Source organism: Triticum urartu, chromosome 7A (assembly GCF_056163025.1).
Source record: "Triticum urartu cultivar PI428250 chromosome 7A, HENAU_Tu73, whole genome shotgun sequence".
Taxonomy (NCBI): domain Eukaryota; kingdom Viridiplantae; phylum Streptophyta; class Magnoliopsida; order Poales; family Poaceae; genus Triticum; species Triticum urartu.
Genome location: NC_141879.1, coordinates 559,391,338 through 559,402,522, shown reverse-complemented (window position 1 = coordinate 559,402,522; position 11,185 = coordinate 559,391,338). Strand labels below are relative to the sequence as shown.

At 56.8% G+C, this 11,185-nt stretch overlaps 1 pseudogene; it reads left to right on the top strand.

Moving 5' to 3' along the window:
- Positions 1–290: 290 nt before the first annotated feature.
- On the top strand, positions 291–1,424 carry LOC147960453 (uncharacterized; annotated as a pseudogene).
- Positions 1,425–11,185: the final 9,761 nt, after the last annotated feature.

Genomic DNA, 11,185 nt, shown 5'->3' with positions numbered 1-11,185 from the left:
GGCGTCCGGGGGCCTGTTGCTCTTCCCCGGGCAGTTACTGCGCGTGTACGTGCGCACCTATTGCGGGGTAGTGGAACGGGTGCGTGCAGACGATCCCACTTCCCCACTTCCTCATGTTCAAACCGAGGGTTATAATTTGGGGGGCAGGGGCGGCGGGCATTATTCTCGCTCGTGCCCTCCTGTCCCTTTGCTCTCGCTTCACTCCTCGCAACCGACGCACCGCGGCGCCCGCTGCTCCGAGCAGAATCTCTTCGCCATCCATCTTCCTTCTTCCTCCTCTTCCTTTGAACATGCTGCTGCCATTAGGCTCCTGGATGGGCTCGAGCATCACCTCCGAGGACATCGCCCAACTCCGGGCGGCGAGGCGCCTGCCGCGGGAGACGGACGTCAGCGTCCGCCTGCCACGGGGCGAGTAGAGGCCTCGGCCCGAGGGGCAGGAGCGCGTGGTCTTCCTCACGCATTTTGAGCGCGGGTTCGGGCTGCCGGCGAGCACCTTCTTCCGCGTGTTCTTGGAGTTCTTCGGGCTCCAGCCGCATCACCTTGGCGCCGGCGCCATCGTCCAGCTCTCCGGCTTCATCACCCTCTGCGAGGGGTACCTGGGGGTGGAGCCCACGATCGACCTCTGGGCGCGCTTCTTCTCCTTGAAGCAGCAGGGCCCGTCAGCCGGGGAGTTCGCCGACTGCGGCGCTGCCGTCATCTCGAAGCGTTCGGGGGCGGATTTCTCTAAGATCCCGCTGGAGGATTCTGCCAAGAAGTGGCAGAACTCCTTCTTCTACGTCCGCAACCTTGGCACGGATCGCATCAATCTTCCGGCCTTCGCCATCGCGCCGCTGCGGGCGAAGACGAACTGGGGCTACTCGCCCAGGCGCCCGTCATAAGAGATCATCAATCTCTGCGAGCGGGTGACGGTGATGAGGATGCAGGAGGGGCTCACCGGCACCGACCTCCTCGCCGCGTTCATCAAGTGTCGGGTCCTTCCGCTTCAGGGGCGCTCCTGCCTCATCGGCGAGATGGTCGGCCTTCAAGAACCCAACCGCATGGGGTCGACGCGGCTGTCCGCAGCGCAGGTGGCGCGCGGCATGAACGACATCTCCAAGGCCAACCTTGGGGAGGACTGGGAGTTCGGCAAGGCGTCGTACAGCCGGTCGAACCCGGCACCGCAGGTGAGTGTCTGGTCTTCTTACTTTGCCGCTGTACACATTCTCGTCCGTCCTGACGTGACGCGGGTGGTACTTCTGAACGGGATTAGGCATCCTTACGCCTGGGCCTTGTCGCAAGTGGCGCCGGTGGCGCCAGAGGAGCCCGCGGCTCATGGCGGGGAGGAGGAGGCCGAGTCCGACGCCGGCGCTGGGCGTCGCGCGGGTAAGTCTCATGTTTTTTCTTCTTCGTGTCTTGAATTGCTGGCCGCGGCACGGAATGGCTGATGCTGATGCCAGTTGTTGGTGTAGCGGCGTTGGGTGGGGGAGGCGGTGACGCAGGCGGAGTCGGGTCCTCGCATGGGGTGGCGCCGAGCCGCCCGCATGGGAAAGATAGCGTCGCGCCGCGACCTCAGGCCCCGAAGCGCACGGCGGGCTAGGTCGGGGCCGGGAGGCCGGCCAAGAGGGAGCGCGGTGGCGGGCACGGGGGGCCAACCCCGGTCCCAGTCTTGGCGGGGTAAGCTTCATTTCTTGCTCGCGCTCCGATTTTTTCCTTAAGCTAGCCTTGTTTCTTTTCTGCTTACTCCGCCTTCTTCAGGTCGCCAATCGCATTGGCAAGGGCGGCGACGGAAGCCGCGGCCGCGGAAGGGGCCGAGTTCCGCAGGAGCCGGTCCGACCTCGCCGACCAGGCCGAGGTGGAGGTACAGGCCGACCCGGACCTCGGCCTGGATCCGAATGACGCAGAAGCCGTGGCCTGGCGGGACAGGAACCGGTCTGAGGCGGAGCTGAAGGTGGCGTCGGTCCGAGCTTGGACCGACGCGGCGGCGGCATAGGCGCGGGGCGACACGGAGCTGGCCTGGCGCGAGATGCCGGAGGGCACGGTGGTGGCAGCGACGGTATTCGAGCCTTCGCTGGCGAGGGAGCGTGGTCGTGGAGGCCGAGCTGCGGTGGTAATCCCCGACCGGGCGGTCGTGGACGTGGCGGATGACTCCCCGCCACGGGCCGACGTGGTCGGGCGAGCGGGGGATGATGGTGGAGGAGGCGGCGCCATCTTGGAAAAGACGTTGTGGGCGGCGCGTCGAAGGCGCCGCCGGTTTTGGAGGAGGCACCGTGGGCGGCGGTGCCGGAGGCCGCCCCGGCAGCTGGGCCGGAGACGGCGACGCAGGGCGTCCCAGCATGTCGCGAGCGCCAGGAGGGGCGTCGGAGGAGGTGCTGGCCATGTCGCGAGCGACAACGGGGAGTACGCCTTGGTGCCCCAGCAGGGAGGGCGCCGAGCTGCCGTGCCGCAGCCGGCGTGGAGCAGGAGCGCTGTTGTCTTCGGGCCCTAGACCCAGGAGGAGGCGGCGATGGACACCGTCAGCCGCCGCCTGTGAGGCCGGACGGAACGGCTCGAGGCCGAGGTGGAGCGTACGCGCGACCTGGAGTGCGCCATTCTGGTAAGCTTTCTTGTAATTTCTTCTTTGTGGGGGCGCGCCAGCGCACCCACTGGGTGTAGCCCCCAAGGTTCGGGCCAACTATGTAGTAGTTGGGTCAAATCTTTGGAGTGTTGGCCTTGTTCTAACTTCTGCTTTTTTCAGCATCTCGACGCTTTCTGGGTCGCCGCCTTCAATCATCTCCTGGGCAAGCACCGGGAGCTCAAGGAGCAGCTCTCCGCCAAGGAGGAGGAGCTCCGCGTCGCCGCAGGTACTTCTTGTGCTCTTTTCCAGTGGGGGCGCGCTAGCGCACCCACTGGCTGTAGCCCCCGAGATTCGGGCCAACTATGTAGTAGTTGGGCCAAATCTTAAGTCTTGCTTTTATCTCTTCTTCTGCTGAGTCCTTCTTCTTTGCAGCTGAGGTGCTGTCCTGGCGGACTCGTCTGCTCCGGGCTGGTCATCACTACGACCGGCTCGTCGCCGACACCGGCCGTCTTGGCGTCGAGGCGGCGCAGGCGAGGGCGGAGGCAGCCGCAGCTCGGCGGTCCCTTGACGAGGCCAACCAGCTGCATGAGTAGCTGGCAGGTCACAAGAGCCGCCTCGAGGCCAAGGTGGAGCGCCTTAAGGTGGAAGCCGCCTAGGTGGTAGAGGCGCAGCAGGCCCTGGTGGAGGCGGACCAGCAGCGCGGCCAGCTGGCCGATGACAAGGGACGGCTCCAGGCCGAGGTGGATCGCCTGCGGGAGCAGGCCACCACGGTTGAGGGGGCCCGTCAGGACGAGGCCCGTCGCCGCGAGGCGGCCGAAGACAAGGACGCCGAGCTGAAGGCGGCCCTTGCCAAGGCGGCCGATCTGGAGAAGGCGCTCAAGGAGCGCGATCGCGCCATCGAACGGGGGCGGTGTGGTACATTGCTTGAAGCGCAGCACCTGGAAGAGTCCTTCTCCAGTAAGTGCTTTTTCTTTGTCGTTCGCCGGGTCGGGATCCGGCCTTTCTTCCTTGTTGTTGTTCTTCTAACTTGCTTCTTTCTTTGCGGCAGGGGCCTTCCCGGAGACGCAGCGGCTGGCGGAGGAAGCTGTTCGCCATCAGCGCGACCCGACCGGCGTCGTTGGGTCCGGGACGGATCCGCGGGTGGCCTGGACCTTCCCGGAGATCGTTGCCGCTGCTGAGGCCCGCCTGCAGGCCCTAGGAGCGCAGCTGGGGCGGCTGTCCCAGGCTGGCACCACGATGACGGCGGCCCTATGGCCGGGCTCCGTCGAACCGAGCAGCTTCTCGCGCCTGGCGCGTTGGTTGGAGATGGGTCCGGACCGGCTTGACGAGTGGCGCGTCTCCGCCGCTCGTGCCGGTGCTGAGATGGCGCTCCGGTTCGCGTTGTCCTAGCATTCGGACCTGCAGCTGGACGCGTTGATGGGCCAGCGGGCCGGTTCGGAGGAGCACTTGCAGGAGCAAGCCGGCCGGATCGCCTCCCAGGCCAGCTACATCGCTGAGTTTGCCTTCCACGACGAGTTCCATCCAGAACGGATGGAAGACGGCAGGGCCGTGGATGGCGAAGACTAAGGCTTGCTCCTCCATGATCCGGAGGGGAGCTCGGAGGAGACGGGCGTCTACCACGACGCGGGTGCTGAGGAGGACATCGGCGCCTCGCCAGACTTGGAGGCCGCCAGGGGAGAGCTGTCGATGTCGCGACGTGGCGCTGGAGATGCCTGAGACACTTTGTAGAATTTTGTTAAATAGCAGGTCCACCCACCCACTGGGGGTTTTTAGGGTGTAATGAACTCGGGCCATGGGCCTTTCCTTAAATATTTGTGTACATGTTGTGGGTGCCTTCGCTTTTTGCCTTCCGTTTTTTGGACCATTTCATGCGTTTTTCCTTTCTCAACCCCCCCCCCCCCCCCCACGCGAGTCAAACGGCCGAAGCTCCGGTCCATGACAAGGAGTTCGGTTCTTTGAGAGGAGTGCGCAGGACTTGGGTTCCTCGAAACGTTGAGCGTGAGCGAAACACCCACTTGGCCGGCTGGTGGCAATCCGGCGAAGCCGGTTGGCGGGCAGCCGGTCGTGCGGCTGTTCATTTGATGAATGGTTAGCCGGGTTAATCGACCCGGTAGCCTTTGACTTAGTGTATGAAGCGTAAAGAAGCTTTGGCCCGTTGTGCTTGCCAGCCAACAACCAAAGCTGGACCTGTGGCTTTAGGGCGAAGTGGGGGACCACGGCGTCTTAACTTTATCAGGAATCACCAAGTAAGGCGGCTGGGTGGCGACCGAGCCGGCCAGCCCCCGAGCCCCCGGGTCGAGCGAGTTGGACCGGTGGCCGAGTTCAATGGTATAGTGATGCAAGAAAATAGGACACAATAAATTGGTCGACAAAAGGCATCCCCCGAGTCTTGTTCGGGGACCCTGCAGTTTCATGCGTTTACAAAAGGCAATGATATATACGCTCGTGCGGCTAACTGTAAAATAGGCGGAGGAGTTCCGCGTTCCACGGCTGGGTCGTTTCTTCACCGGTGGTGTCCTTCTTGCGCTTCCTTGACTTGCGTGCATCAATGAGGTAGTAGGCGTTGCGGTCGCGCAAGGCCCAGCTCACGATGAATGGGTCCTCCCATGGAGGAGACAGCTTGTGCTGGCCTGCCTGCTCTTGGACGAGTCGGAGGACGAGGTCGCCCTCACGGAACGCAATGGGCTTGATCTTCTTGCTGTGGTAGTGCCTCAGGCCTTGCTGGTAGATGGCCGAGCGACTGAGTGCCAGGAGGCGTACTTCTTCGAGCAGGTCGACGTCATCTTCGCGAGCTTCTCTGGCTTCAGCTTCGGTGTACATCGCGGCGCGCGGCGAGTCAAACTCGACGTCTGTCAGGATGACGGCTTCGGCTCCGTAGACGAGGAAGAACGGGGTGAACCCGGTCGACCGATTTGGCGTGGTGCGTAGACTCTAGAGAATGGCTAGCAACTCGTCAAGCCAGCTGCCGGGTGAGCGGATGAGTGGCTCGATGAGTCGCGGCTTGATGCCGGACAGGATGAGTCCATTGACCCGTTCGACTTGCCCGTTGGACTGCGGATGCGCAGCGGAGGCCAGGTCGAGGTGGATGACGGAGACGGAGCAGTATTGTTCGAGCGCGCCCTTGGCGAAGTTGGTGCCGTTGTCGGTGATGATGTTGTTTGGCATGCCGTAGCGCACCGCTATGTCCTTGATGAACCGGACGGCCGTTGGCCCGTCCAGTTTCTTGATTGGTCTTGCCTCGATCCACTTGGTGAATTTGTCTACTGCCACCATCAAGTGTGGCATGCCGCCTCGAGCGGTTTTGAAGGGTCCCACCATGTCGAGTCCCCAGACCGCGAAGGGCCAGGCGATCGGTATGGTGCGGAGTGCTGACGCCGGCTGGTGGCTGCGTTTGCTGAAGCGCTGGCACCCCTCACACTTGAGGACGAGCGACTCGGCATCTTCGAGGGCCGTGGGCCAGTAGAAACCGTGGCGGAACGCCTTGGCCACCAGGGATCGTGATGCGGCGTGATGCCCGCACTCGCCCTGATGTATGTCGCGAAGGATGTCGATGCCCCGTTCCTGCTCGACGCAGTGCTGGAACACGCCGGTGGAGCTGCGCTTGACGAGCTCATTGTTGATGATGCTGTAGGCAGACGCCCGGTGTTGCACTTGCTGAGCCTCGGTCTCGTCCATGGGGAGAACCCCGTTCTCCAAAAAATTCTTATATTGGCAGGGCCCAAGATGGAGCCGTAACCACGGCGAAGACGGCCACCAGGGTGGGGGCCGAGTCGGCAGCCCCCGAGCCGGGTTGAGCAGCCCCCGGGTCGGGTGTGGCGAAGGCCGGGTCTAGGATGATGGTGGCCGGGTTAAGCGGAGCAGTCCCCGGGCCGGGTTCAGCAGTCCCCGGGCCGGGTTGAGGTGCGGCCGGGCCGTCTGGGACATGGATGGACTCGGAGTCCGACGATGGCTTGACGGATGGCTTGTGCAGGTGCTCGAGGGAGACGCCGGACAGGATGGCTTGCCATGACGAGGCGATCTTGGCGAGCGTGTTGGCTGCTTCGTTCTTCGTGCGCGGGACGTGGAGGAACTCGCGGCCCTCGAAAGATCCGGACAGCTTCTGGACGAGGAAGCGGTAGCTTGCCATGTTGGGGTCGCGGGCGTCCCACTCGCCGGAGCACTGTTGCACCACCAGGTCCGAGTTGCCGTAGCATAGGATGCGCCAGATGCCGAGTTCCTTGGCAAGCCGGAGGTTGTGCACAAGGGCTTCGTACTCGGCGACGTTGTTGGAGGCGGCGAAGTGGATCTGGAGCGCGTAGCAGCGCTGGTCGCCCTTCGGGGATGATAGTACGATGTCGGCCCCTAGGCCGAGTCGCATCTTGGACCTGTCGAAGTGCATCCGCCAATGCGTCTGATACGTCTCCAACGTATCTACAATTTTTGATTGCTCCATGCTATATTATCTATTGTTTTGGACATTATTGGGCTTTATTATCCACTTTTATATTATTTTTGGGACTAACCTATTAACCGGAGGACCAGCCCAGAATTGTTGTTTTTTGCTTGTTTTAGGGTTTCGAAGAAAAGGAATATCAAACAGAGTCCAAATGGAATGAAACCTTCGGGAACGTGATTTTCTCACTGAATACAACTCGGGAGACTTGCACCCTACGTCAAGCCAACTAACAAGAGGCCATGAGGTAGGGGGCGCGCCTGCCCCCCCTCCCCCCCAGGCGCACCCTCCACCCTTGTGGGCCCCCTGTTGCTCCACCGACGTACTTCTTCCTCCTATATATATCCACGTACCCCCAAACGATCAGAACAGGAGCCAAAACCCTAATTCCACTGCCGTAACTTTCTGTATCCATGAGATCCCATCTTGGGGCCTGTTCCGGAGCTCCGCCAGAGGGGGCATCGATCACGGAGGGCTTCTACATCAACACCATAGCCTCTCCGATGAAGTGTGAGTAGTTTACTTCAGACCTACGGGTCCATAGTTAGTAGCTAGATGGCTTCTTCTCTCTTTTTGGATCTCAATACAATGTTCTCCCCCTCTCTTGTGGAGATCTATTCGATGTAATCTTTTTGCGGTGTGTTTGTTGAGATCGATGAATTGTGGGTTTATGATCAAGTCTATCTATGAATAATATTTGAATCTTCTCTGAATTCTTTTATGTATGATTGGTTATCTTTGCAAGTCTCTCCGAATTATCAGTTTGGTTTGGCCTACTAGATTGATCTTTCTTGCAATGGGAGAAGTGCTTAGCTTTGGGTTCAATCTTGCGGTGTCCTTTCCCGATGACAGTAAGGGCAGCAAGGCACGTATTGTATTGTTGCCATCGAGGATAACAAGATGGGGTTTTCTTCATATTGCATGAGTCTATCCCTCTACATCATGTCATCTTGCTTAAGGCGTTACTCTGTTTTTAACTTAATACTTGCTACCTCTTGAGAACTGCGTTGGATTTCCCCGAAGAGGAGAGGATGATGCAGCAAAGTAGTGTAAGTATTTCCCTCGGTTTTTGAGAACCAAGGTATCAATCCAGTAGGAGGCTACGCGCGAGTCCCGCGTACCTACACAAAAACAATAGCTCAGCGCAACCAACACGCTTAGGGGTTGTCAATCCCTTCACGGTCACTTACGAAAGTGAGATCTGATAGAGATGATAAATAATATTTTTTGGTATTTTTGGTATAGAGATGCAAAGTAAAAAAGTAAAAGGCAAAGTAAAGAGCAAAGCAATAATAAAGTGATGGAGATCGATATGATGAGAAAGAGACCCGGGGGCCATAGGTTTCACTAGTGGCTTCTCTCGAGAGCATAAGTATTCTACGGTGGGTAAACAAATAACTGTTGAGCAATTGACAGAATTGAGCATAGTTATGAGAATATCTAGTTATGATCATGTATATAGGCATCATGTCCAAGACAAGTAGACCGACTCCTGCCTACATCTACTACTATTACTCCACTCATCGACCGCTATCCAGCATGCATCTAGAGTATTAAGTTAAAAACAGAGTAACGCCTTAAGCAAGATGACATGATGTAGAGAGATAGTTTCATGCAATATGATAAAAAAAAACCCATCTTGTTATCCTCGATGGCAACAATACGATACGTGTCTTGCTGCCCCTTCTGTCACTGGGAAAGGACACCGCAAGATCGAACCCAAAGCTAAGCACTTCTCCCATGGCAAGAACAATCAATCTAGTAGGCCAAACCAAACTGATAATTCTGTCAGGACCCCGATTCCAAGCCACATCGATCTAGCCGGTAACACCTCATATCACTTTGCGGCCTCACGCACGGTATCCCACGGGTGTCGCCTTACCATGGCCCGGGACCGTTTGCGCCTTTTGGCTCACGTATATGATAGTGTCGCTAGCATCCATATGACAGAGAACCTGGGCCGACATGGCTAGTCGTGAACCCAAAGCGGCACAGACCTATGGAGACAGGCATACATGAATCACATCGAGCATGTCGATCATCAGCGAGTGATTCCGGGCTGTAGCACTGGGCTAACAGGACTCCGGGGAACCCGGGCTGTAGCAGGCTAGGCAGGACTCCGGAAATCACCGCGTGACATTTCCCCGAAGGGAAAGACATAGGAACGAAGTGAAACACATGCCGGCCAGTCAAGTGTCCTGAACAGTAGTGCTGGGCTAGCAGGACTCCGGTGAACCGGGCTGTAGCGGACTACTATGGCTCGAGGAACACTAGACTACATTTCCCCATAAGAAAGGCTGCCAAGGATAAACAACTAGATTGTCGGATCCCACTCATACCAAGCATTTCAATCATACACACAATATGCCCGATATGAGTACATACAACATGGCATCACAACAAAACTCTACAACTCAAGTACTTTATTTAAAGGCTCTAGAGAGCCATACATAACATGTTCATACAGATAGGGGTCACATGACCCGACACTCAAGTCATACAATCATACAAGCACATGCGGAAGCAACTAGTCTGAGTACAGACTCTAGAAAGAAAGAAGGCTTCTCGAAGCCTGTCTATCTACATAGGGCCCTCCATGGCCAGGATCACCACCTGGGTGGCAAGTCACTCGTCGACGTCAAGGTCTATGTAGAACCCATCGGAGGGGGCGGTGTTTTCGTCTGAAAACAGTAATTAAGCAAACATGAGTACAAGGGTACTCAGCAAGTCTTACAACAGAACCTACTATACATGCTTATTCTCAAGAAGGTGGTGGGGTTATTGCAACAAGCCAGCTTTGACTCTTGGCTAAGCTATCCTACGGAACTCCACCAGTAAAATAGTTTTCGCACACGAGTCCACTACTCACCAACACAATACTCCACCGAGGATCCTCCCTCGTCATCCTACGAGAGGGCCATCCTCGGTACTCACACTTATCTTGAGTCTTTTAGTAGTATCCATTAACTTGTCTATGAACTGCATAGGCAACCAAGTAGTCCTTTACCGAGGACGCGGCTATTCGAATAGTTTTATACCCTGCAGGTGTGTACTTCTTCATACACGCTTTCACCACTTACTGCCGTTTACACGACATGTACTCGGCAACCTTCAAGCGGAAGCCCAGCGAGGGTGTCGGCCACGGCCTACCTAAACACTTAAGTCTTTGGTCCAGGTTTATCGCCTATCCAGGTTCCATCCACAGGGAGTCCGGCTGAGGTTTCCACTTACGGCCCCGAACGATGTGAACAGGGTTCCCGAGACACCAAACGGGTGACTCGGTACACCGTGCCACGGTGTATCTACCGCAACATAGCCTACCCCTAGGGTCAGCGCTACGCACGGCCGCCAACACATAACCTACAAACACCAGAAACTATTTGCAACTCCTGGACAGAGTACTAGGATGATTAAGAAGCTGAGAGGGTCCATTGTTTTTGGGCCCAATGTACGGTAGTAACTGCATCTTAAATCACACATACAGATCTCAGTTCTTATGGACGGCCTCAATGAAACAACCCACCATGTACTCCTACATGGCCTCTCATCTATACCTTTACCAAAACATGTTCAACACATCCCTCACATTACCGGCATAAGCATTTCACTCTAGCCCATCACCCAGATGAACCAGACCTGACACAACTCTAAGCATAGGAGGCATAGCAAGGTAGGAATCACATACATGGCTCAATCAACTCCTACACATGCTAGTGGGTTTCATCTAGTTACTGTGGCAATGACAGGTCATGTAGAGGATAAGGGTTCAGCTACCGTAGCATACAGCAGTTTCAATCGCGTTGTCTTAATGCAGTAAACAAGAGCAGAAGCGAGAACATGGGTTTGTATTGGAATGATCAATGGGTTGCTTGCCTGTTGGAGTGGTAGTGGGATACTGCCCTTCAGTTGGATACTCGTGAATATCCTCGGAGGCAGAACCTACCACGAAGAACACATCGGAACACAATCAACACATGAAGATATCCAACAATATGATGCATGCTATGACATGGCAATATGAATGTGTCTTGGCCTAATGCAAGCTATAACAGAAAGGAATGTGCTTATTTGAACCAAAGGTTCAAAGGTTAGTTCATTTAACATAGCCGCATTAGTGCATTACCTTATTCTGCTTAAACAGCAAGGTTAACTTGTTTGGTCATGCATGAAACCATTACAGATGGATAGATTGAATTTTTCTGATCATTTTTCATATATAA